Raw genomic sequence first — 25,248 nt, 5'->3', positions numbered from 1 at the left:
TTATCCTTATTATACCCTCCACCTTGGAAAGGAGGGTATGTTAACTTTGTCATTCCCATAAAGTATATATATTCATAATCAGCATAAAATTCTAAGTCGATTTAACGATTTCCGTCTGTCTGTCCGTCTGTCTGTCTGTTGAACTCACGATACAGCCCACATTATTTGACGTAGAGCTCCAAAATTTAGCAGATCAATTTTTATTGTGTCTAGGATGGTTGGCTTTGAAAATGAGATATATCAGTCCACGTTCTGATATAGTCCCCATATAACGGTACCTCCCGATATTGGATATTTTGATGATTTATGCCAAATTTTTTCACGGATTTATCTGAAAATGGGTATTTGTAGGTCAAAAGGAGTCCCTGTGCGTGTGGCAAAACATTGTATGTATAGGTCCACGTTTTGGTATAGCCCCCATATAAAGGTACCTCCCGATATTCGGTATTTTCATTATTTTTGCCACATTTTTTCACGGATTTGGTCATAATGGGTTCCATCTCCGGTGGCGAAACATTGCATGTATGGGTTTACGATTTGGTATAGCCCCCATATAACGGTACCTCCCGATATTCGGCATTTTAATGGTTTTTGCCACATTTCTTCTAATGTTTCCTTTACCCTAAGGTGGATGGTATTAAAAGTTTGGCCCGGCCGAACTTAATGTTTTTTTACTTGTTTTCCTTATCCTCTCTTTTAATTTGGAAGTTTTCGGAAGTTTTGGTAATATTACCACCAACAAGATACCAAAATTCAAATTTTTATACGAACGAACGGACACCCCTAGACCCGAAAACACGACACGACCCGAAATGTCCTGAAACAGATTTGGTCTAATGAGACCTAGGGTCTAAAACCGTTATTTCAATTTGGCACGTTTCGGACGTATCAAATGTTATACATCCCCGTTACCATATGTGTGAGGGTATAAAAAAAGCACTTCACGTGTCTTCTATGTCCTGGTCTACTTTCATAATGTACTAGAGTTTTTCTGAATTCACGAAATTTTGTCCCACAGTGTTTTTCAATTTCCAGTATTTATTAATTTTCGAAAAAAATGGAATTATTGTTTATGTCACTTGAAATGAAATGTACGCTTGTTTATTTCTCTTTTTCGATTCTTTGTAAAGATCCAATTCAAAATTGAATTCGATTTATGGTTTGCCTGGAATAGGAGACAATTCAAATGTAAACAAAATCGTAAATTAAATTTCTATTGAAAATAAAGAAAAGGGTATTGAAGGAGGTCTAATTGAGAAAAGTAATGAAATTCATAGGAAATGAAGAGCGGAGCAATTAGAAATAAAAAAAATATAAACAAAAAAAATCTATTAAATTCTGAGTAGGCCTTAGAGATTGGGGAACAACTCTAGTATAGTAAAAACTCTTTGATTTTTTTCGAAAGGCCTTGGAGATTGAAGAACAACACTAGTTTAGTAAAAACTCTTCGATTTTTTCGATATTAGGCCTTAGAGATTGAGGAACAACTCTAGTTTAGTAAAAACTCTTCGATTTTTTCGAAATTAGGCCTTGGAGATTGGGAAACAACTCTAGTTTAGTAAAAACTCTTCAATTTTTTCGAAATTTTTTTCAGTGGTAGGTATTTTTACCCTGGTTCCCTAATTCTTGGGGGACGGACCCGGGGCCCCAGATTTTTGACCCGAAAGTCCGAGTTTAGGACCCGGCCTGGACACGGATTCACTTACCCGATATAGACAATATCGTATCGTTTGTAAGCTTATGAAAATACCTAATACCAACAAGTGGTCACATGAAAAACTCTCACAAAAAAATCTTCGATTTTTATCGAAATTTTTTCCAGGGGTAGGTGTTTTTACCCTGATTCCGAGTTTGAAAGCTTATGAAAATATCTATCCAACAAGTCACAGGTCACATGATGGAATAAGTGGTCATGGTTCGTCAAATTATTGATTTTTTGGACCCGGATTTTTTATAAAACCCCCAAAAAGTCAAAAAGGGTCCATTATGGGGGGTCAATAAAATTGATACCAAATTATAGCTGACACTCCTACCTTTCCAAAATGCTACAATTTTTGCCTACCTACCTTTTTCGGGTCCAGAGATATTCTCTTCCGAAACATGACCACTTACTCCCTCATGTGACCACTTGTTGGATAGGTATTTTCATAAGCTTTCAAACTCAAACTCGGAATCAGGGTAAAAATACCTACCTCTGGCAAAAAAATTTGGAAAAAATCGAAGAGTTTTTTTTTTCTAAACTAAAGTTAAGCCGAGATTGGAAGCATATTTACATCGAGTTTCAATGAAATCGAAAAAGAAATCAAAATTCACAACGGTCTTAGTTTCTAAAGAGATCGAAAGGTATTTAAGTATGTAAGCGGCTCAAAACTGCTGGTTTTTGGGGGGCGTTACTTTGCAGCGCTAATTAGGTTAACAGCCGAAATGGTTACATCGGGTTTGGCAGGAATGTTTGGGAAACACAAAATAAATTGTAACAGTCTCTCTCTTCTCCATCTTTTTCAAAATCTAATTTGTAGTCATTTTTTTTTTTTTTTCAATATTTTCTTTTATTTTTTTTACCCAGAAATCACTCTTCCAGGGTGTTCAAAAAACAATAGAAATTATTTTTAAAAACAATTTCTTTACATTTTGTGTTTCATGGTTGTTTGTGTTTTGTCTCTGCCTTTCAAAACCGCAAAAATAACTAAAAGAAGAAACAAAAGAAATATTTTCAAAAAATGATAAATATATACACCTCATTGTACTTGTTCACATTTTAATACGCTCTCACGCCCCTAAGCAATACTCCCACGCTTAGAAAATTAATTACGCCGAAAAAATCGCAAATTAAATTTCCAAATGGAGTCGATATTGAACATTAAAACAAGACATCTAAAATAGATAGGCATAGAAATTAGACTCTCTCGACCATGGAAATAGACTCTCTGGCCCTCTCGAGACCAACTCGTCTATGGAAATAGACTCCCTGGCCCCAGTGACCAACTCGTCTACGGAAATAGACTCCCTGGCCCCAGTGACCAACTCGTCTATGGAAATAGACTCCCTGGCCCCAGTGACCAACTCGTCTATGGAAATAGACTCCCTGGCTCCAGTGACCAACTCGTCTATGGAAATAGACTCCCTGTCCCATGGGACCGGCTCGTCTATGGAAATAGACTCCCTGTCCCATGGGACCGGCTCGTCTATGGAAATAGACTCCCTGTCCCATGGGACCGGCTCGTCTATGGGAATAGACTCCCTGTCCCATGGGACCGGCTCGTCTATGGGAATAGACTCCCTGTCCCATGGAACCGGCTCGTCTATGGAAATAGACTCCCTGTCCCATGGGACCGGCTCGTCTATGGAAATAGACTCCCTGTCCCATGGGACCGGCTCTTCTATGGAAATAGACTCCCTGTCCCATGGGACCAGCTCGTCTATACAAATAGACACCCTGTCCCATGGGACCAGCTCGTCTGTGGAAATATACTGCCTGGCTATAAATCGATCCCTCTCTTGAGAATTTGGGAGCCGGAGAATCTGCAAACACTAGTTTGGGGTCAGGGTGTCTGAGTATCACCTCGTCTATAGACACTCGATGGGCTACAAGCTCTGGCCACCAGCTCGTCTATAGAGACTCCCTGGGCCACCAGCTCGTCTATAGAGACTCCCTGGGCCACCAGCTCGTCTATAGAGACTCCCTGGGCCACCAGCTCGTCTATAGAGACTCCCTGGGCCACCAGCTCGTCTATAGAGACTCCCTGGGCCACCAGCTCGTCTATAGAGACTCCCTGGGCCACCAGCTCGTCTATAGAGACTCCCTGGGCCACCAGCTCGGGACTCTATGGCAGGTAGAGACTCTCTGGGCCACCAGCTCGTCTATAGAGACTCTCTGGGCCACCAGCTCGTCTATAGAGACTCTCTGGGCCACCAGCTCGTCTATAGAGACTCTCTGGGCCACCAGCTCGTCTATAGAGACTCCCTGGGCCACCAGCTCGTCTATAGAGACTCCCTGGGCTACCAGCTCGTCTATAGAGACTCCCTGGGCCAACAGCTCGTCTATAGAAATAGACTTCCTGAGCCACCAGCTCGACAATAGAGATTCATGACCTCAACTATTAAGTCTTTCTGGCCTTCTCCTCCACCTCTCTCATTAAGAATTTTCTGGCCTTGCAGCTCATCTATCAACATCCCCAGGATTGCTCATCAAAAATCTTCAAAGTTTTCGATCTCGTCTTGCAGTGCTGTGGCCTCACCTACTCTTCCTGTCCCACAAGTTTGACTGTATGGTCCTCCAGCTCGCCCCTAAAGATCAGTTCACCTATATATGGACCTTGATGGTCCAGTTTGCCTATAAAGGCTCCCTGGCACTCCCCTTTTTTATGCAGTAGCCCTTTGCTTCCATTCCGAAATCTTTTTGTTTTTCGTTACTTCTTTTTAATAGAATTTTATCGGAACGTCGGCTCTTACACCGAATCATTTGTTTTACGATAATTGTTCTTGGATTAACGGCGACGACGACGATCGACGTGTGGAGGGAGGCTTTGATTCGGTTATGGTTAATAAATTGATTTTGATTATTATGGGTCATTAAAGGGGGCATTTAATGGCCGCAACATAAGGCCAACGGAACAAAGCCATTGCGGCCAGCCAAGAATGATTCAGATTCTGTCTTTTGTCTGCTGCTGATGTTGCGTTTGTTTTTTATATTTTTTTTTTATTTTTTTAAATTTTTGTTCTTTTCAAATAAATGTCTACGCCCACTTGTTAACATGGCCATAACCACCATCGGACCGCATTGAAGGCATTTAGTTTTGGTTTTGTATTCCACTTTGGCTCTTTGGGTTTTATTAACATTCATTAGAGGCGGTTTTGATAATGAATTTGGTGGGGATTATCTGTTATTGTTGTTGTTGCTGTGGAAGTGTTGTTGTGGAAACCACACATAACGAGCCATGTGAGAATGCATCGCAAATGCATGCATATGCCAAGAATCACTGCAAGTGGGCAGAGGAGTGCAGCGAAGTTCATATATACTTCCGTAATGAGTCGCCTTAGCCTCATGTCCTCCTCAGCCTCATGTATGACTGCATGGACGCCTTGTGCTCTTCTTAATGCTTGATTAGTATTGTTGTGGTTGGTTGGCACACTGGCCGGCCGGTTGGTCGCTCGATTAGTTGTTTACACTTACGATCACGGTGGTCTTCTCCAACATCTCACCTTTTGCTGCCTCAAGCCAGTCAAGGGTGTTAAGAACAAACAAATTGATTTCAAATAAAACACATTTAAACATGAACAAGCTTAATTCCCCGGGTAAACATTGGAATTAATTTTTTTTTTGGTGGGGGTAGAGGTAGGGACGTCTGGTCATTTGGAGAGTGAGGTAACTGAGAGATGCAACAATTGAAATAAAGAAATGAAAAAGACCACACAAAGTCAGCAAATAGTGAGGCTAATGAATTGGTGATTTCTACTTCAGGAGGATGCGATGAGAGCTACAGTGGAGCGAGGGAAGCTTAAGAATTTTTGTAAAATTGGAGTTTCGAGCCACCAAGAATATATCACCTTGGCTCGCCTGAAGTTTCACTTTGAAGAGACTACAAAGATCCAATTCGGGGCGTCTATTACGTCCTTCTAACCTAAGGATTTCTGGCGGTCTTACAAAAAACCCTCCCTGGAATTCCATGAAAACTATCTCCTGGTCTTCTTTAAGATTTTTCGTTTTTCCTCCATAAATACTTCCCTCTTATTGTTTACAAAAGACTTCTTTTATTCGTCGACAGATATCCTCCTTAAGGTGACCCTTTAGGTCTCCAATCTGGTTCATCTGACCGTCTAAAATATTTCCTTCTGCGTGTCTTAAAGACTTCCTTCAGAATATCTCTTAAAACCCCCATTTAGTAGTCTAAAAATTCTTCCTCTTGTCGTCCTTATAGTCCCCTTCCGGGTCCTCTATATAAACCCTACGTTGGTCCTTTACAAAGACTTTGATCGCATATAAGGACAACCTCAAACTCGAGACTTTGGTCATCTGTATGTACTTTTCTGATAATCTCTTCTTTCTGGTATAAAGACCCCTTCGGGTCGTCTGCAAAAACTCCTTTCCGGTCGTTTGCAGATAAACCTTGTTTCTTCTTCTTGTCGATTAGGATCCTCTTTTGGTCCTAAATAAAGGCCCGATTTTGGTGGTACTAAACACTCTTAAACTCCTTTCTGGTTGCGCAAAAAGTCTTCTTCAGGTCCTCTCCTCTCTGGTGCTCAATAAATGCTCCACGTTGGTGGTCTCAAAGATTCCGTTCTGGTCGTCTTTAAAGGCTTCCTTTTGATTGTCTATTAAGAAGCCCTTCAGGTCGTCAATAAAAACTCTCTTCAGGTTGCCAATAAGCTTGATTTTGGTAGCCCATAAAGGCTCCCCTCTGGTGGGCTCAAAAACTCCCCGTCGACTACCCTTTGATGGTTTTACAAAACCCTCTTCTGTTTGTCTTTAAAGACTTCGTTTAGGTTGTCTCAAAACTTGATTATAGTAGTCTACGAAGAGTCCTCTCTGGTCTCTTTAAAGGTTTCTTTCAGATTCTCTTTTAAGACTTATCTTATCTGATCCTCATTAAAGGCTCCCTCATGGTTGTTTCAAAGACTTTCTTCTGGTCTTCTCAAAAACTATTTTCAAGACGCCTCTCTTCTGGTCGTCCAAGAATTCAATAACAGATCCATGCTGGTCATCTTAAACCCTACATTCTGGTCGTATGCACGAGTTTTGGTTGTCTGCAAGGACTCTCTTCTGGTCGCCTATAAATACATCCTTCTTGCTGTCCATAAACACTCCTTTTTGGTAGTTTATGAAAGCTCCCTTCTAGTGGTGTCTCTTGATCGTCTTACAAACCCTATTCTGGCCGTGTTTAAAGACTCCGTTTAGGTCATCGATAATCTTGGTCATAGTAGTCTATGAAGAATCCCTGCTGGTCTATTTAATGATTTCCTTCAGGTTCTCTTTTAAGACTCTCATTTGATCCCCATTAAAGGCTCTATGCTGATTGTCCTAAAAACATCCTTCTGGTCTTCTTAAGAACTGCCTTGAAAATGCCTATTAAGACTCTCTTCTGGAGGTCCAAAAAGGATTTTTCTGGTCTTCTTAAAGACTCCCTTCTATTCGTCTATAAAGACTAGTTTCTATTCGTCTATAAAGACTCCCTTCAGGTAGTCTTCAAAATTCGGTTATAGCCGTCTATAAAGACTTCCAGGGTCGTCCATAAAAATTGCCCTCGGATCGTCTATAAGGACTTTCTTGGGGTCGTCTATGAAGACTTTCTGCAGACCGTCTATACAGACTACCTTTCGGATTAGCTATAAAGACTCCATTCAGGACTTTCTTCTGGTCGTCTATAAAGACTTGCTTCAGGACGTCTATAAAGACTCCCTTCGGATCGCCTATAAAAACTCTCTTCGGGTTGCCTATAAAGACTCCGTTTGGGTAGTCTATAAAGACTTCCTTCGGGTTTTCTAAATACTCGTCTACAAATACTCCATTCTGCATGAATTAAAGACTGCCCTCAGGACCATCTGGTAGTCCAGAAAGACTTCTTTTGGTCGACGAACCTCCAGGTCATCCATAAAGACTCCTTCAGGTCCTCCATAAAGACTCCCTCCTAGTCGTGCATAAAGAAGTCCCTTCGGATCGTCTTAAAGGATCTATAAGGTCGTCTATAAATATTATAACCTGGCCGTCTTAAAAGACTCCCCCCCTCCAAAAGTTTCCTTTTAGTTGCCTTAAAGAATACCTTTAGGACGTCTGTTACTACTCCCTTCTGGTAGTCCAAATAGGCTTCTTCTGGCTGTCTCAAAGGCTCAAGTCCCCTATGAAACCACTCTGGTTCTTTATAATAGGGCCCTTCAAATCCTCTATTGGGATCCTCTGGTCCTCAATAACGCTTCCCTTCCGGTGATCAAACTAGACACCATTCTGGTGTTCTCTATAGACTCATTTCAAGAGACTGCTTTTGGTTTCCCTATAAAGCCCTCCTTTGGTATTTTATAGACTCCCTTCTGGCCATCCCAAAGACTCCTTTCAGGTGATTTTAAAGACGTCCTCCTGGTACTCTACAAAGACCCTCCCTTGGTCCTCTACAAAGACTTTCCCTAGTTCTTCTATAAAAAATTCTACCTTCTAGTCGTCTAATTTTCAATTTAACCCACTGTTCCTGCTCCTCTCTCCTGCTTAATGTCACTCCATTGCTACTGCCGGTGCTGCTTAGGATTTCGGTTATGCCATCCCAAGAATTTCTCAACAAGAAGTAGTAAAAGAAGAAAAAGAACGTGTTTGCACTTTTAACGCATTTTAACACTTTCATAACACTCGAAGGTAGTTGAAGTTCACTCTCCTCATCATCAGCATGCCATTCGTGTTGCTTCCTTTTTTTGTTTTTATTTTTGTTCTCCAAGTGAAGTGTTAAAAATCACACTGTCATAAAAACATTTTCTCTTCATAATCATCATCGGTTATGTGTGCTTAGAGTTCATAAATTAAGGAGTACTTGTTAGTTAAGAGGTGGAGGGGAAGGGGTGCAGCAATGAAATGAATGAGTAATCGTTGTACAGTCGTAATAAAGGAAAAAAAGAATAAAAGAGGTAAAAGGTCAGTCAGAGTTGGTCTGGAGGGCCTGCGAGTCTATTCTGGCGGGCCAGCGAGTCTATTTCCATAGACGAGTTGGTCTGGCAGGCCAACGAGTCTATTTCCATAGACGAGCTGGTCTGACCGGCCAACGAGTCTATTTCCATAGACGAGCTGGTCTGACCGGCCAACGAGTCTATTTCCATAGACGAGCTGGTCTGGCCGGCCAACGAGTCTATTTCCATAGACGAGCTGGTCTGGCCGGCCAACGAGTCTATTTCCATAGACGAGTTGGTCTCGAAAGGCCAGGGAGTCTGTTTCCCTAGACGAGTTGGTCTAACGGGCCAGCGACTCTATTTCCATAGACGAGTTAGTCTGGAGGGCCAGCGAGTCTATATCCATAGACAAGGTGGTCTTGAGGTCAGGGAATCTTTTCCCATAGACGAGCTGGGTGGAAAGACCGGGCAATCTATTTCCTGGTCGGACGGGTAGCAAATTTTTATCCACAGGCGATCTGGTCGCAAGAACCAGGGAGTCTATTTTCATAGTCTATATGGACCGATAAGTCTGTGTAGACCAACAGAAACCAAAGGAAAACCAACAGAAAACCGAACCTTCGGTCCGTGGAAGAAGCTGTGGAAGAAGAACTTTTGTCTGTAGAATACCTAGGAATAGGCATCGCTTGGGGAAACATTCATCTTCCGAATATATCATGCCTATAGAAGACCTTCTGAAAATCTTCTGTCTATAGGATACCATAAACTGAATGAGATCTTCTGGTATGAATGAGACCTTCTGGGGGTCCTTTGCTTAAAAAGGTCTTCAGATGGTATTTTATCGTCAAAGAAAAACGCTCTGAAGGTCTTGTTTTGTTAAACGTTTGGGAAACTCCTCCTTCTGCACAATTTTTATCTGAAGGTCCTTTGAGGAGATCCCATAATTTGAGGAAACTTTGAAAGGCTTCCATGAAGAGATAGCACCCAAACAAAAATTGCTGATTTCCCAAATAGAAGTCCTTTCTTATGTCCATTCATAGAATCCTGCATATCCTTCACATTCCCCTACAAACAGATTTCTATCTTCAAACGCCTAAAAAATAATAACATATGTATGTAAATCCCTCTCCCGAAATAGGGGTAGGGAAATTGTAATCAATAATCTAACACCTCCCTCTCCACATACGAGTACATATTGGCCGGCTGACGCAACTGCCCACCCGCATAAGTAAATACCATTACCTCACTCACTCACCAACCAACCAACTAGGCCAGTTGTCATCATAAAGAACATATGTTGGAACCTCACACACGGCTCGCTCTTCCCAATGGACTCTGCCCTGCCTGCCATAAATATGAAAAATAATGGCCTTACTTAGGGCAACTACTGTGCGGTTTTAGCTATGAATCGTAACAAATGCGTATCGGCCAGAAGGAAGAAAAACAACAACAAGTAATTGTGGCAGGGCAACCGGGGATATCCTACATTCGTAATTCTGTGTACGTGTGTATGTGTGTGTGAAGTCTCTCAAATGTTGTGTTGTGTGTGGCAGGCAACAGCAGGAAGAATGATTGGCCACACAACACCATGAAGACCACCAACAACAGAACGTACGTTCGGTTCGGCATCCTCGTACGACGACACTGTCTAATATCACTGTCAACCAGAAAAGTACAAGGGGCCATAACTAAATGTCCATACATTGTATGGACGAGGAGATGGTCCCGTGTGTATGTGTGTGCGTCCTTCAAGTGTTGCCTTTTTCGGGATTCTTCAACATTTTCGTTCTGCCTCATCACAGAAAAGGGCAAACGAATTGGGAAATGTAGGGAAAAATGTTTATGGCTGGGATGGCTCATCATATCGCGCTCGCTTGCCATATAGAATTGACACAGCGTGACAAACAAATGAAATTGGAATGCTGATGTTTGATGGCCACCATCAGCGTTGCAGATGAGCTTCACCGCTCCTTCTTCGGCTGTATGACGAACGTGTAGGGACACCAATAGAGTGGACATTTAGATATTTTGAATGCGATACGCTCACTTGTGTGTGCGATATGTAAAAGAGGACCCTTTGCTGATGGATGTCGGATGGATTGTCAATGGTTTAATTGGAAACTGAGTGAGGATAATAAAAATTGAGGGTGAAAAAATGTAGAGAGTGAGAATACCAGTCGAAGATGTTCGGTAGAGATAATTTCGTTAAATAAAAATCTTCATAAGGGTCTACTAACTGCAAAATTCTCCCGGAGGTCTGTTATGGACAGAGAATCTACCAAAGTTCTTTTGATAGAAGCATCTGAAGTTTTTTTTTTTTTTTTTTGAAAAACTTCTGTAGAAGGGGTTTTACCGAATAATTTCTATGGAAATAGAGGACGTTTTTCGACCAGTTCATCTATGGCCTTTCGACCAGCTCGTCTATGGAAATATACGTCCTAGTCTTTTGGCCAACTGGTCTATGGATATATACGTCCTGGTCTTTTGGCCAACTGGTCTATGGATATAGACGTCCTGGTCTTTCACCAGCCCGTCTGTGGATATAGACTCCCTGGCCTTTCGACCAGCTCGTCTGTGGATATAGACTCCCTGGCCTTTCGACCAGCTCGTCTGTGGATATAGACTCCCTGGCCTTTCGACCAGCTCGTCTGTGGATATAGACTCCCTGGCCTTTCGACCAGCTCGTCTGTGGATATAGACTCCCTGGCCTTTCGACCAGCTCGTCTATGGAAATAGACTCCTGGCCAGCCAGACCAACTCCTCTATGGAAATAGGCCCGCTGGCCAGCCAGACCAACTCGTCTTTGGAAATAGAATCGTTGGCCAGCCAGACCACCTCGTCTATGGAAATAGACTCCCTGGCCTTTCGACCAGCTCGTCTATGGAAATAGACTCGTTGGCCGGCCAGACCAGCTCGTCTGTGGAAATAGACTCGTTGGCCGGCCAGACCAGCTCGTCTATGGAAATAGACTCGTTGGCCGGCCAGACCAGCTCGTCTATGGAAATAGACTCGTTGGCCGGCCAGACCAGCTCGTCTATGGAAATAGACTCGTTGGCCGGCCAGACCAGCTCGTCTATGGAAATAGACTCGTTGGCCGGCCAGACCAGCTCGTCTATGGAAATAGACTCGTTGGCCCTCCAGAGGCCAGCTCGTCTATGGAAATAGACTCGTTGGCCCTCCAGAGGCCAGCTCGTCTATGGAAATAGACTCGTTGGCCCTCCAGAGGCCAGCTCGTCTATGGAAATAGACTCGTTGGCCCTCCAGAGGCCAGCTCGTCTATGGAAATAGACTCGTTGGCCCTCCAGAGGCCAGCTCGTCTATGGAAATAGACTCGTTGGCCGGCCAGACCAGCTCGTCTATGGAAATAGACTCGTTGGCCGGCCAGACCAGCTCGTCTATGGAAATAGACTCGTTGGCCGGCCAGACCAGCTCGTCTATGGAAATAGACTCGTTGGCCGGCCAGACCAGCTCGTCTATGGAAATAGACTCGTTGGCCGGCCAGACCAGCTCGTCTATGGAAATAGACTCGTTGGCCGGCCAGACCAGCTCGTCTATGGAAATAGACTCGTTGGCCGGCCAGACCAGCTCGTCTATGGAAATAGACTCGTTGGCCGGCCAGACCAGCTCGTCTATGGAAATAGACTCGTTGGCCGGCCAGACCAGCTCGTCTATGGAAGTAGACTCGTTGGCCGGCCAGACCAGCTCGTCTATGGAAATAGACTCCCTGGCCCGTCTCGACCAGCTCGTCTATGGAAATAGACTCCCTGGCCCGTCTCGACCAGCTCGTCTATGGAAATAGACTCCCTGGCCCGTCTCGACCAGCTCGTCTATGGAAATAGACTCCCTGGCCCACCAGCTCGTCTATAGAGACTGCCTGGCCCACCAGCTCGTCTATAGAGACTGCCTGGCCCACCAGCTCGTCTATAGAGACTGCCTGGCCCACCAGCTCGTCTATAGAGACTCCCTGGCCCACCAGCTCGTCTATAGAGAATCCTCGGCCCACCAGCTCGTCTATAAAGACTCCCTGGCCCTCCAGCTCGTCTATAGAGACTCCCTGGCCCACCAGCTCGTCTATAGAGACTCCCTGGGCCACCAGCTCGTCTATAGAGACTCCCTGGCCACCAGCTCGTCTATAGAGACTCCCTGGCCCACCAGCTCGTCTATAGAGACTCCCTGGCCCACCAGCTCGTCTATAGAGACTCCCTGGCCCACCAGCTCGTCTATAGAGACTCCCTGGCCACCAGCTCGTCTATAGAGACTCCCTGGCCCACCAGCTCGTCTATAGAGACTCCCTGGCCCACCAGCTCGTCTATAGAGACTCCCTGGCCCACCAGCTCGTCTATACTATAGAGACTCCCTGGCCACCAGCTCGTCTATAGAGACTCCCTGGCCCACCAGCTCGTCTATAGAGACTCCCTGGCCCACCAGCTCGTCTATAGAGACTCCCTGGCCCACCAGCTCGTCTATAGAGACTCCCTGGCCCACCAGCTCGTCTATAGAGACTCCCTGGCCCACCAGCTCGTCTATAGAGACTCCCTGGCCCACCAGCTCGTCTATAGAGACTCCCTGGCCCACCAGCTCGTCTATAGAGACTCCCTGGCCCACCAGCTCGTCTATAGAGACTCCCTGGCCCACCAGCTCGTCTATAGAGACTCCCTGGCCCACCAGCTCGTCTATAGAGACTCCCTGGCCCACCAGCTCGTCTATAGAGACTCCCTGGCCCACCAGCTCGTCTATAGAGACTCCCTGGCCCACCAGCTCGTCTATAGAGACTCCCTGGCCCACCAGCTCGTCTATAGAGACTCCCTGGCCCACCAGCTCGTCTATAGAGACTCCCTGGCCCACCAGCTCGTCTATAGAGAATCCTCGGCCCTCCAGCTCGTCTATAAAAACTCCCTGGCCCTCCAGCTCGTCTATAAAGACTCCCTGGCCCTGCAGCTCGTCTATAAAGACTCCCTGGCCCTGCAGCTCGTCTATAAAGACTCCCTGGCCCTCCGGCTCGTCCATCATTTTCTATCTTTAGAATACCTCCTGACATTCCTTTTTCTATTTCGTCATAGTTTCCCAACTGTCAATCATTACTTTTTTATTTCGATGTTTCATTTTCATTTTTCTTTGGAATCGACACAAATTTTATTGTTCTTCATGGCATTCCACGACGTTATCGAAATAATGATGATGATGACGACGATGACCAGGGCAATAATGATTATGACATTAAGCCGAGTTACAAGGAAAAGGTATATCGCTTATGAAAATTTAATGACACTCTGACACTATGGCTATCATTTAATGCGCCCTCGTCTTTCCAGGTGACAGCTGTGGCAGAAGAGAAACATGACCGGACAATTAGCTTGTCTTTTTCTCTGTTTCCATTTTTATGGTTAATGTTTATAAACCTTCGCAACAATTTGTATTACAAGAATGTGTTCTTGAAAGTCAGGAGGAAAAAAGAACATTTAGTTCGTTTGCTTTTTTTCCTGGAGGTCCATTCCCTTTCCATTCATTACATCCATGTCGTCGATTCGTTACAATTCTTCTGTTTCCTGAGGGTTACAAGGAAGAAAATGTCTGTAAGTCATGGTGGTCTTTGGCTCTCCCTCTCTCTCTCTCTCGCTGCCACCTGTTAGTCATTTTTATTGCTGGTGGTCTATCTCTCTCTTTTGACACTTGTAGGTCTCTCCATATGCTCTCATCCGTCTTTCGTCATAGGTTGTAAGGCAAATAGTTTTTGTTGTTGTTTTTTTTTTTTTGTAATACCTCCATGCCTGTTACTTAGCAGTATTATTGAGAACGGCATTGTCGTTTCTTAATAACCTTTCATGTTCTTTCATTACACATGACATTTAATTTGTTTGATTGTCCTCTCCTCTCCGCCCCTCATTTTGAAGCTATTGTTATTGTTTTCATTTGAGGTTAAATATTGGGCTATTTATTTGCATTAGCTATGGTTTGTAGTTATTTTTAGTTGTTCATTTATTTTTATTAAAAGGAATCTTAAAAAAAGCAATTAAGGAAACCAAAAATAATACATTTTTTCTCTTTTTCTCTTTGTTACAGGTAAGGCATAATCGTCATATCCTTTGATAACATATGGGTGTAAGTATGGTTTTATTAAAAACTAAGAGAACAGTGGTTGCAGGTATGTTGACCTCTCTTAAAAAAACATTTAATAAAAAACGGCCTGAGGTGTTTCTTAAAGATATAAAATATAATTTTTTGGTATAATATCCCCGAAGAATAGGTACTTTGTGGAAGTGGAGTAATTTTGCAATAGAGAATCTCTGAAGGACATTCTCTTTAAATTTATAAAGAAGACCCTTTTGTTTGCACATGGCAGAAGTCTCACCTTCTCTTTAAGGGCGTTCTATATCCGTTCAGATAATATTGGTCCTCCAAATTCAATTGTTTTTTCACAATTGTAGAAGCCCCCTTGTAAAGCTAACAAGTAAAAAGTCATTAAGTTCGGCCAGACCGAATTTCAAATACCCTCCACCATTGGGTAAAGAAAGCATTTTTATGCACAAGTATCTGGATTCGAATGTGTTTCACTTTAAACTACAAGCTCCAGTAAGATCGCTGGAAGAATGTTTGGGCCGTTATATGGGGTCCGTTATATGGGGGCCTATCGAGCCTTAAATACCAAATTTTACATAATTTCGTGGATACATGTGACTAGGACCCATATCGACAATATTTTGACGTCGGTTTTAGAACCCCTTATGAAGTACAAATACCAAATTTCACACAAAATCTATTAGAAAATGTGGCTTAAATCGTCAAAATACCGAATATCCGACGGAACCGTTATATGTGCGCTATACGAAAACGTGGACCTTGATATTCAATGTTCTGCCACCAGAGCTAGAACGCATAATGAACTACAAATACCAACTTATTAGACAAATCCATATAAAAATGTGGGTAAAACCAACAAAATACCGAATATTGGGAGGTACCGGCATTCGGCGGCTATACGAAAACGTGGACCTTTATATACAATATTCCGCCACTGGAGCTAGAACCCATTACGAACTACAAATACCAATTTTTAGACAAATCTGTGGAAAAATGTGGCTAAAACCACCTTAAAAATATTGAATATCGGGAGGTACCCTTATATTAGGGCTATACGAAAACGTGGGCTTATAAAATTTTCTGCCACCGGAGCTAGAACATATAACGAACTACAAATATAATTTTTTAGACAAATTTGTGGAAATATGTACCTAAAACTATCAAAATACCGAATATTGGGAGGTACCAAAACCTGTACCTATGGGTGAGATGAAAAAACTGCAATCAACTTCAGACTGCTGTCATTTCTTAGGCACTCGTCCGACAGCTGTTAAAATTATTCCCGTGAGAGCTAATTATATTGTTTAACAGCGTTCAAAAGCATTTTGGTGAGAATTTTCCAGAAAATGAGTTATTCGCGATGGAACTCAAGCGTGATTGGGCGATTTCTTTATATTTGGCTAAAGAACCACAAGTGGCTATCGTTGGAGCACTCCAGCATTTAAATTTGAATAAATCTTTTGTGCCACGTACCATCGCTCGTTATCGTGATACTGGTAGCGTAGCCCGACGTCAAGGAAGTGGACGGAAGAAAACAGCAACATCAGCAGATATGGTTCGAAAAGTAAAGAAGCGACTTGATCGCAACCCGCGTTGCAATGGCCGAAAAATGGCTCGTGGCCGAATGGCTGAACATATCGCAATATTCCATTCGACAAATATTGAAAAATGAGCTCAGGGTAAAGCCATTGAAATTCCAAAAAGTGCAAGAACTTACACCGCAACAGAAAAAGAAAGAAAATAGACCCAAAAGAGCTGAAGAGTTGCTTCGATTGGCCGAAAGTGGTGAACTGCTGAATTTGGGTTTTTCCGATGAGAAAACATTCGCTGTCCAGCAGTTTGTAAACAAACAAAATGATCGTGTCTACTTGCCAAAGAGGTCAGCTGAAAATGTGCACCTTCGGTTGGCCGCCAGAACTCACGCAAACATTTTGGCAGCAGACCTTGGTGATTTTCCACGCTTCATTTCCAGTGCACAATGGCCACCAAAATCTCCGGATACCAATCCGTTGGACCATTGTGCCTGGAATATTTTGGAAAACAGGGTTGGCACTAAAAAGCACCAAAGGGGCCAATATACCGCATAGCTGCGTGTGACGGTTTTATTGGCCGTTTGAAGGCCATAATTCGTGCCAAAGGTGACCAATTCAAAAAAAATCGCTTTGATCCTTTAAAAAGTATGGCTTAAAAATACATATTTTATGACCCTGTTGGTCCTTAAGATAGTCGTGGATAATAGTCTTCATAGATCCACGTTAATAAACCTGTCGTCCGTTAAAAGAGTTCTTTATAAAATCCATGCTATTGGCTTTGATAGGCATATGAAAAATCTTCCTTAAAAATCCGAGCTTGTTGTTAGGTTGGTAATTTAAAAAATATACTTAAAAATCGATATTTGCGGCTCTGTGGATCCTTTGAAAAAATATTCCTTAAAAATTCACATTTGCGGCTCTGCTCTCTCTTAACAAAAATCCGATATTATGGCTATATTGCTCTCTCGAAAAAAATGCTAAAAGTCTAAGTTTGTGACTCTGTCAGACCTTGAAAAAAATCTCCTCTAAGGATATAATCTTCATAAAAACATCAAGGTTTTGTGGTTCTGTTGGACCTTTTTTTCCTTTCCAAAATTTAGAGCTGTTATCCGAGGTTTTTGGCTCTGTTGCCTCTTAAATATGAATAAATCAATTTTTTTTGTAACAAATCTTAAATACCAATAAGCAAATATCTTTTCAAATCTGTGATCTGAATATCCGCACCACCACTCTCCCCCACCCCTCTCTTGCAATATTTCGACATTTTTAGTACTTATTTTGACATTTCAGGGCCCCTAGATATCATTTACATGGTGATAAAACATTGACTGCCTACAAAGTTCCGCCACCCCCCTCCTCCCCCCTTTAATACCGTCAACATGACAAACTGTGATAAATCTTTCACTCGATATTGAATTTGTGTGGTGTAATGAAAGTTTTTTTTTTTGTTATTGTCATTACTTCACGGTTTTATCATCAATACCAATGTGAGTGGTAGGGCGGGAGGGGAGGAGGTTGGTTTCCGACCATCAAGGACACGACCATACTCCGGAAAAGGGGTCATGATGATAATACACCACTTAAATGTGTTCTTGCTACTTTGTGGCTTGATATCTGTGCTATTTTTTTCTCATTTTTTTTTTGTTTTAATTTTTTTGAATTACTTTACAGAGTACGCGTTTGGTTGTTCGTTCATTTGCTTTTTTAGATCAAGGAAATGCTTATTAATCTTGAAATTGAAAATAACCTTTAAATATAAACGCAAGCACACTCACACACACACACACACAAACGCAGATAATCACATGTATACAATTACATACATACAGTACAATGCTGACTACGACATCGGCGATGATGGTGATGGCGATGCGATGATGATGGCATGCAAGTAATAAAATAACACTCTATATGGAAATGCCCATATTGTGTGTTCAGTCAGCTAGGCGGCCAGCCAGTCAGCCATTCGTTGATTATGAGATTAATGAGTTTTATCACTTACAAACTAAAAAATGCAAAAACTACAACAACAAAATGCAACAATATTTACAACATCACAGCCGAACATGCCTCCCAGTGATGTACCCAGTAGGAAATGGCAGTAGGGAATCTCTAGTCAATTTATGATACATTTTTATCGGCCTGGTCATGCAGCGAACTAGTGAGTCAGTGTTTTATAAAAGGTCCGTCATATGGAGACATTAAAGACTAGTAAAAAAATTACATTCCAAGTAACCATAGCGGAGGAGAGGGCAAGTTTCCCCCCTACTTCCATATTTTTTTTTATACCCTACACCACAAGGTGGTCAGGGTATTATGTCTTTGTGCATTTGTTTGTAACAGGCAAAAGGAAACGAGATAGACCCATAGTTCCTTTTGATCATCTGCATAAAATCACATTCTGAGTCGATTTATGCATGTTCGCCCGTCCGTCTGTCCATGTATTTTTGTGAACAAAGTACACTTCGCATTTATTACCCTATCCAGATGAAATTTTGCACAAATCATTTGTTTGGCCCAAGGACGAATCCTATTGAAATTGGAGATAATCGGAAAAAAATTAGATATAGCTCCCATATATATCTTCGTCCGATTTGACTTTTATTGTGCACCAAACGTGTAATATCAGCCCGAATAGTACGGAATTTGGCACATACAACCAAATTAGGCCTGAAAATAAGTATGCTAAATTTGATCGAAATCGGTTCAGATATAGCTATAGCTCCCATATATATTGTACATCCGATTTGTTATTTTTGTCCTCCGCAGCCGTAATATGCACTCTGTAAGAACAATATTTAGGAAAATCTATCAAATACAGATCAGAAATGCGTTTGCTAAATTTTATCGAGATCGGTTCGGATTTTGAATATATCTCCCATATATAACTTCGTCCGATTTATCTTTTATTGTGCACCATACGTCTAATATTTGCCCAAATGGGGTGAAATTTGGCACTTACGACCGAAATGAGTCTAGAAGCTAGTATGTCAAATTTGGTGAAGATCGGTTCAGATATAGCTATATCTCCCATATATATTGTTCATCCGATTTGTTATATTTTTTTTACCCAAAGCCGTAATATGCACTCCGTAACAACAATATTCAGGGAAATATATGAAATACAGCTCAGAAAAATTTTTGCCAAATTTTATCAAGATCGGTTCAGATCGGCCCCGCCCGACTTTAAGACTTTCTTTACTGTTTTTTTTTTTTTTTGAATTTTTCGAATTAGGATTTCTTGAAATCCTTACATTTTAGTGTCTTCCGCAATATTACTGATAACAATTCGAGGATTATTTTCGTTAAATATTTTAACCCTCAAATGAGCCAAGAAATGTATCATTTTGGTCCTTTTTCCAAGAAATGGTGAAAAACTACCTTTAGGCGAAATCGTAGCAAGTCGAAATATTCCACAAAATTATTTGTCATAAAATTCTACTATGGGTCTTGGAAGACCTTAAAGGTCTAAATCTTACCTAAGCACCAGAAATTCATATATATTAAAAACACATTTTAGGGTTAAGGTATTACTTTGTGTGAGTTTGGGCATAAATCTCCAACAAATCATCATTTTAGACGGATGATGTCAAAGACAAAAATGTTCTTCTTCAAATTTCACTATAAGTCACCAAAGAAGAATATTCTCTATTTTCATTATATATCGAAAACATATTTGTAACGATTTATAACCAAAATCACAATTTAGGGTTAAAGCCGTACATCATCTGAATTTATGCAAAATTCTCCAACAAAGCATCGTTTAAGAAGGTTGACGTCAAAGACAAAAATTTTCCTCATCAAATTTTACTATAAGTCATCAAAGAAGAGAAATCGTTATTTTCAATATACAGGGTGAGATAAAAAAAACAACTGTAACAAAGTCAAACGCAATAATTTTTACATTTTTTTTTAAATTTTATTGAATGGAAGCAAAAAATGTCGGAAATAGCATCAAATTTTAGAATAAGCTCAGCTCATACTCACACTTATATTCCACTACTTAATCAGTTTTGCCTTTGCTATTTCATTTACATTTCGCTTTTTTAATTAAATTTAAAATTTTTTATTAAAATTTTAGACTTTTCAATGCCAAATGGCGTTTAGTCAAAAGTCGACCTAAATATCCCTAGGTTGAATTGAGCATTTAACGTATTGGTAGGGGTAACTAGATCGAAAAACGGAAATAGCATTCACATGCCAACCAAAGAGAGATGAGCACACAAACCAATTAGCGAGGAAAAAATTGAATATAGAAGTGGTGATCCCGTACTTTTTAAACTGGTAAAACAAGTAAGAGAGAAGTGTTGCATTTTCTTGAGAGAACTGCTTTGCCTAGAAAGTATGTGGATGGAAAACTAGTAAAAACGTCAAAATTAGATGGCAATCCTTCAAAATCAACATTGCAGCCAATCGACAACAATGCTCGTATTTTTTACACGGCCAAATCCCTTTAGTAAAAGTTGTAAAAAAGAACGCCATATTTGTGTGGACTCTATATTTTGTCGGAAAGTTTTACTAGGTTTGCGCGTATGGGTACTGTTTTCAGGTTCTGAAACACAACTAAATTTAGTGATAGTGTGATTAGGGTGAAGAAAAATTTTAAATGATTTTTGTTTTTTTTTCGGAGCGTCAAACGAGGTTGGCCTTTTAGGACTTGGAACTGACAGTATCGTAACTTCCAAAAGTCGTATGGTATATTCATCTTCATTATAATAATATATCACAAAATAATGACATGATATCGCAACATATGATTTTTGTCCATTTTGTGGTTATTCCTATTTTCCATTCCTTTCTGGGACAATTGAAATGTGAGGGTTATTTTAGAAAATTCCCCCTTTTGTTAGATTTACCTTTAAAAAGGTAGGCGAACATATCCAAAATATTGACCATGTTTCAGAAATAGCAGACAAAAGAGGTGCTTGGTGATACTTTTCCACAAGCGCATTCCTACAGGGTACCTTCATATAAAGAGAGAGGCATGAAATTTCCAATGAGAAATGTAAAGCTAAATTCAAATTACAAAATTACATACAACCCTACATAGATATCAACATTACAACGTACTGTCCGTTCGACCATTTCGTTGCAAGAAGAAGAAACGTCAACAACAACGACAACAGCATTTGTGTAGCAGCAGCAGCAAAAATATCACCTCAATGTAAAAACATTGTAAAATGAAATACTCATTGCGCATCACATTCACACACACACACACACACACACAGCAACATCAGTCAATCTCTCCTTCCTCAATGTTTGTTGTTCATTGTTGCTGCTGTTGTTGTTGCTGCTGTTATCATTCACAGCTCTCGTCGACCTCTGTTATGAAACATGGCACAAAAGGAGGAAGGGAAAATTAATAATGGAAATCCATGAGAATCAATGATTCAAAACGGGTGCTCCCCCAGAAACAATGAGAGCAAGTGTGAGAGAATTTACAAGGAGATTGTACTTTTGTTTTGCATTGACATGGGAGGAAAGAGACAGAGCACCAATAATTTTGCATAAGTGAATGTAAAAATGTGGGAGCATAAGATATGGTATTTTATGTGGGTTGAAGCTCCCTCTCTCTCTGTCTCTGTGTGTTTGGCTCTCATTATTAATTTCTCATTCGCGCTCCCATTTGTAAATACACACATTACGATTTCGCCACACTTTGTGTTGTTTGTTACACATTATTCAAAAAGCATGTGAATGTAAATAACAGTCGTTGCGGCAGCAGCAGAAAAACAGCTTTCAACAGTCCAACAACAACAACAAACTGCCGCTTTACACTCTGATATTCAATAATAGCGAACAACAGCAACAACAAAAAGCAATTTTGTGAAACAAGGAAACACCAAACTCTGACAAGATAACCGTCAGTTAGCAATAGCAAAAAAATAAAAAAAAAAACAACAATCACCTCAAGTCATCATCATCATCACCGCCGTCACCAGCAACAACAACAACAACATCATTACAAACTATGAGCAATAAACGAATGTACAAACGAACGAAAAGTCAGTCGTTCGTTCGTCTAGTGAAGGCAGCCGCAAAAGCCCCCCAAAACAATAACAAACACAATATGGATAGAGTAGAGTAGTACATATTGTAGTAGTAAAACGAAAGCCAAACTAGTTGTCATGTGCACGAGTACTACTTACGTAGTGAGTAGGCAATAGGGTTGCCAAATATTCAGTGGGAATTCCGTTTTCAGGGTCAGCGGAGATTAGAGGACGATTAGAGCAATTATCATGGAATGTTTTGAAGGACACATTCAGTGGAGGGGAGGGTTATGAAGGGGCTTTTACCAAACTTTAAGTACACTCGACATTAATCGAAAAATGTTTCGCAATAAATCGGGAATGCATTAATGCTATGATATATCTATGTATAAAAGTGACTTTCCTTCATATAGCCACTAAAAAGTATCGATTATGCGTTGTTGGATGCGTAGGACTTCCTTAAATTCTATTTGCGAACATAAATTTAACGCCAGTAGATTAAAAATTATTTTTTAAACCAACCACCTCCTGGAAGAGCTTTTGGCAACAGATATCACTTTTATACAGTCCAGAAGGGTTAATGTTAAAAAAAAACAGTTGTTTTAACATATGTTCTGTTCCAGAACTGCAAGAGTGTTACACTTTTTCTTACGACATCTGATTTTTTCCTTTTTAATAACGAAAAAATTGCAGAGCTAGTAAAGGGTGTTTCTCTAAGAGTTTCCTGATTTGAAATTTAAATAAACAAGTCAAATAGTATCAGTCGGTTCTGCCGACAGATTAATACCCCCAGCCTTGAGTTATGATTATTCACACTGTTGACCCTTTATGGGGGAGGTTCAGAAGCAGGCCAGTTCTTATCTGACCCAAGACTGACCAAAATATTACAACGTGCCAAATTTCCTACTTCCTATAATTTATATAAGATATTTGCACATTTTTGGAAAATATGGAAATATACGTGAGGTAACAGATATAGCGGACTGAAATATTCCATTTTCATACTTCATCTAGCACAGATAAAAATATTGGTATGTGCAACATTTGAAGGAAATCCAACATTCATATCCAATTTTATGCGAAGTCATAAGTTTCGATAAATGACATATTGATATCAGATTTCTGGATAATATTTAGATATAGCAAGTTGCAAAGAGTTATGACAGATATAAATATTGGAAATTGTGACCCTTTGTGGGTGAGGTACCAGAAGTTGTTGACAGATATATATCATTTTCATAACAGATCTTGCGTTCGCAAAATATTAGGATGTGTGAAATTTGAAGAGAGTTGGGTGCTTATCTCACTTTCTTTGAGTGTTTTGTTGTGGGTGTAATACCAGAAGAAATGGTCCGATCTGTACCATCTTTAAAGAGATTTTTGTGTTGATGGAAATATTGAAATGTGCCAAGTCTGAATGGAATCGGATATTAATTTCGATGTTTAATGAGGTTCATGGATACTCAAAAATTTTACCCTCTGTGGTGGAGGTATCAGAAGGAGTGGACTGATATATCACATCTTCACACCAGACCATGGGTTAATAAAAATATTGTGATGTGTGTTATTTGAAGAGAACCAGATGCTTATTTCGGATTTTATGATCGTTGTGGGTATTCAAAACTTCGACCCATTGTGGGAGAGTTACCAGAAGGAATGTTCCGACCTCCAACATCTTTATAACAAATCTTGTGTTGATGGAAATATTGAGATGTGCCAAGTCTGAATGGAATCGGATGTTAATTTTGGTTTTTTGTGAGCTTCATAGACATTCAAAATCTTGACCCTTTTTTGGAGAGGTACCAGAAGGAGTGGACCTATATATTCCATTTTCATACCATGCCCTTGGCTTAATAGAAATATTGTAATGTGTGTTTTTCGAAGGTAATCAGATTCTTACATCACATTTTATTAAAGTTATAATTATTCCAAATGTTTATCCTTTGTGGGGGAGGTACTTGATTAAGTGGACTGATATTGTAAATTTTCCCACCGGACTTAGCACTGATGCAAATATTAGGATTTGCAAAGTTGGAGCAAAATCTAATTACCCTTTCTCTTTCGGTGCAGTATATTATTTTGTTTGAAAATATTGACATTTTGTGGTCCTATATTGCCCATCTCCGAACTCGATTTAAGTTTGACAATAATATTACGATGTACAAAGTTTGGACCAAATCGGATACTCCCTTCGAGGCTTATCGTGCGCACCAGCCAGCTAGACAAACGGACGGACATCGCTAGATCGTCTCCAAATGTCCTGAAACAGAATTGGTCCAAAGATACCTAGGGTCTAAAACCGCTATTTCGATAAGGCACGTTTTGGCCGTATCAAATGATATATATCCCCTCCCTAGTCATATGGCTGAGGGTATAAAAATGTCTCCGTAAAATTTTGTGAAAATCGATTCAAAATTGGATATGCCTCCCATATTTTAGTTCCCCCTGAAGCCAAATTATAACTGCTCTAAAGCCAAATGTTGATAGGTGGCATGATCTACTTCACTTCACTAATTTTGTTACTAAATATGTATAGTTCTACTAAATATGTATCATATAGTCGGCCCCCCCGACTTTTGACTTTTCCTTACTGGGGTTTCAAATAAAATTTTCTTTCATATCTGAAATATTTACGTACGACGAGTGGCATATTTTACAAAAGTTATAAATAATCGTTGATTTTCGGTGTTCCTAGGCACACAAAACATATATATGGAACATCTTAGGAAGACGAATAACGTTTTATTTTAAGCCCCAGAATAACCGGCTGAAAAACCGGTAGTACATCTTTTTAATTTCCCTCTGGATAGGAGGGGAAAAATGAATTGCTACTTGTCTGCATCAGGCTAATGTAGAAATGGATGATTCCACGATTCAACTTCTTTAATATTTTTAGTTTTAAAATCTGAAGGTGGGAATAAGTCATCGGCTGGCTTCTTCGTAGAGAAACAAAGGAGTTTTAGGTTAACTTAGTTCGATTTTGGCCCTAGGGTCCTTTGTTCATTTCCGAAGAAGCCAGCCGATGACTTAAGCCAGTCAAATAAGGGCTTTATATATTGCCA

General features: G+C 40.7%; 1 protein-coding gene across 1 annotated transcript in view; it reads left to right on the top strand.

The window, feature by feature from the left end:
* Positions 1-25,248, top strand: part of LOC131805390 (protein roadkill-like) — a 239,911-nt gene that overhangs the window by 174,032 nt on the left and 40,631 nt on the right. The window lies entirely within an intron of this gene.

The sequence above is a fragment of the Musca domestica genome, unplaced genomic scaffold (genome assembly GCF_030504385.1).
Source record: "Musca domestica strain aabys unplaced genomic scaffold, Musca_domestica.polishedcontigs.V.1.1 55, whole genome shotgun sequence".
Taxonomy (NCBI): Eukaryota; Metazoa; Arthropoda; class Insecta; order Diptera; family Muscidae; genus Musca; species Musca domestica.
The sequence above is the reverse complement of the archived record's forward strand: the minus strand, read 5'-3'. Positions and strand labels throughout refer to the sequence as shown.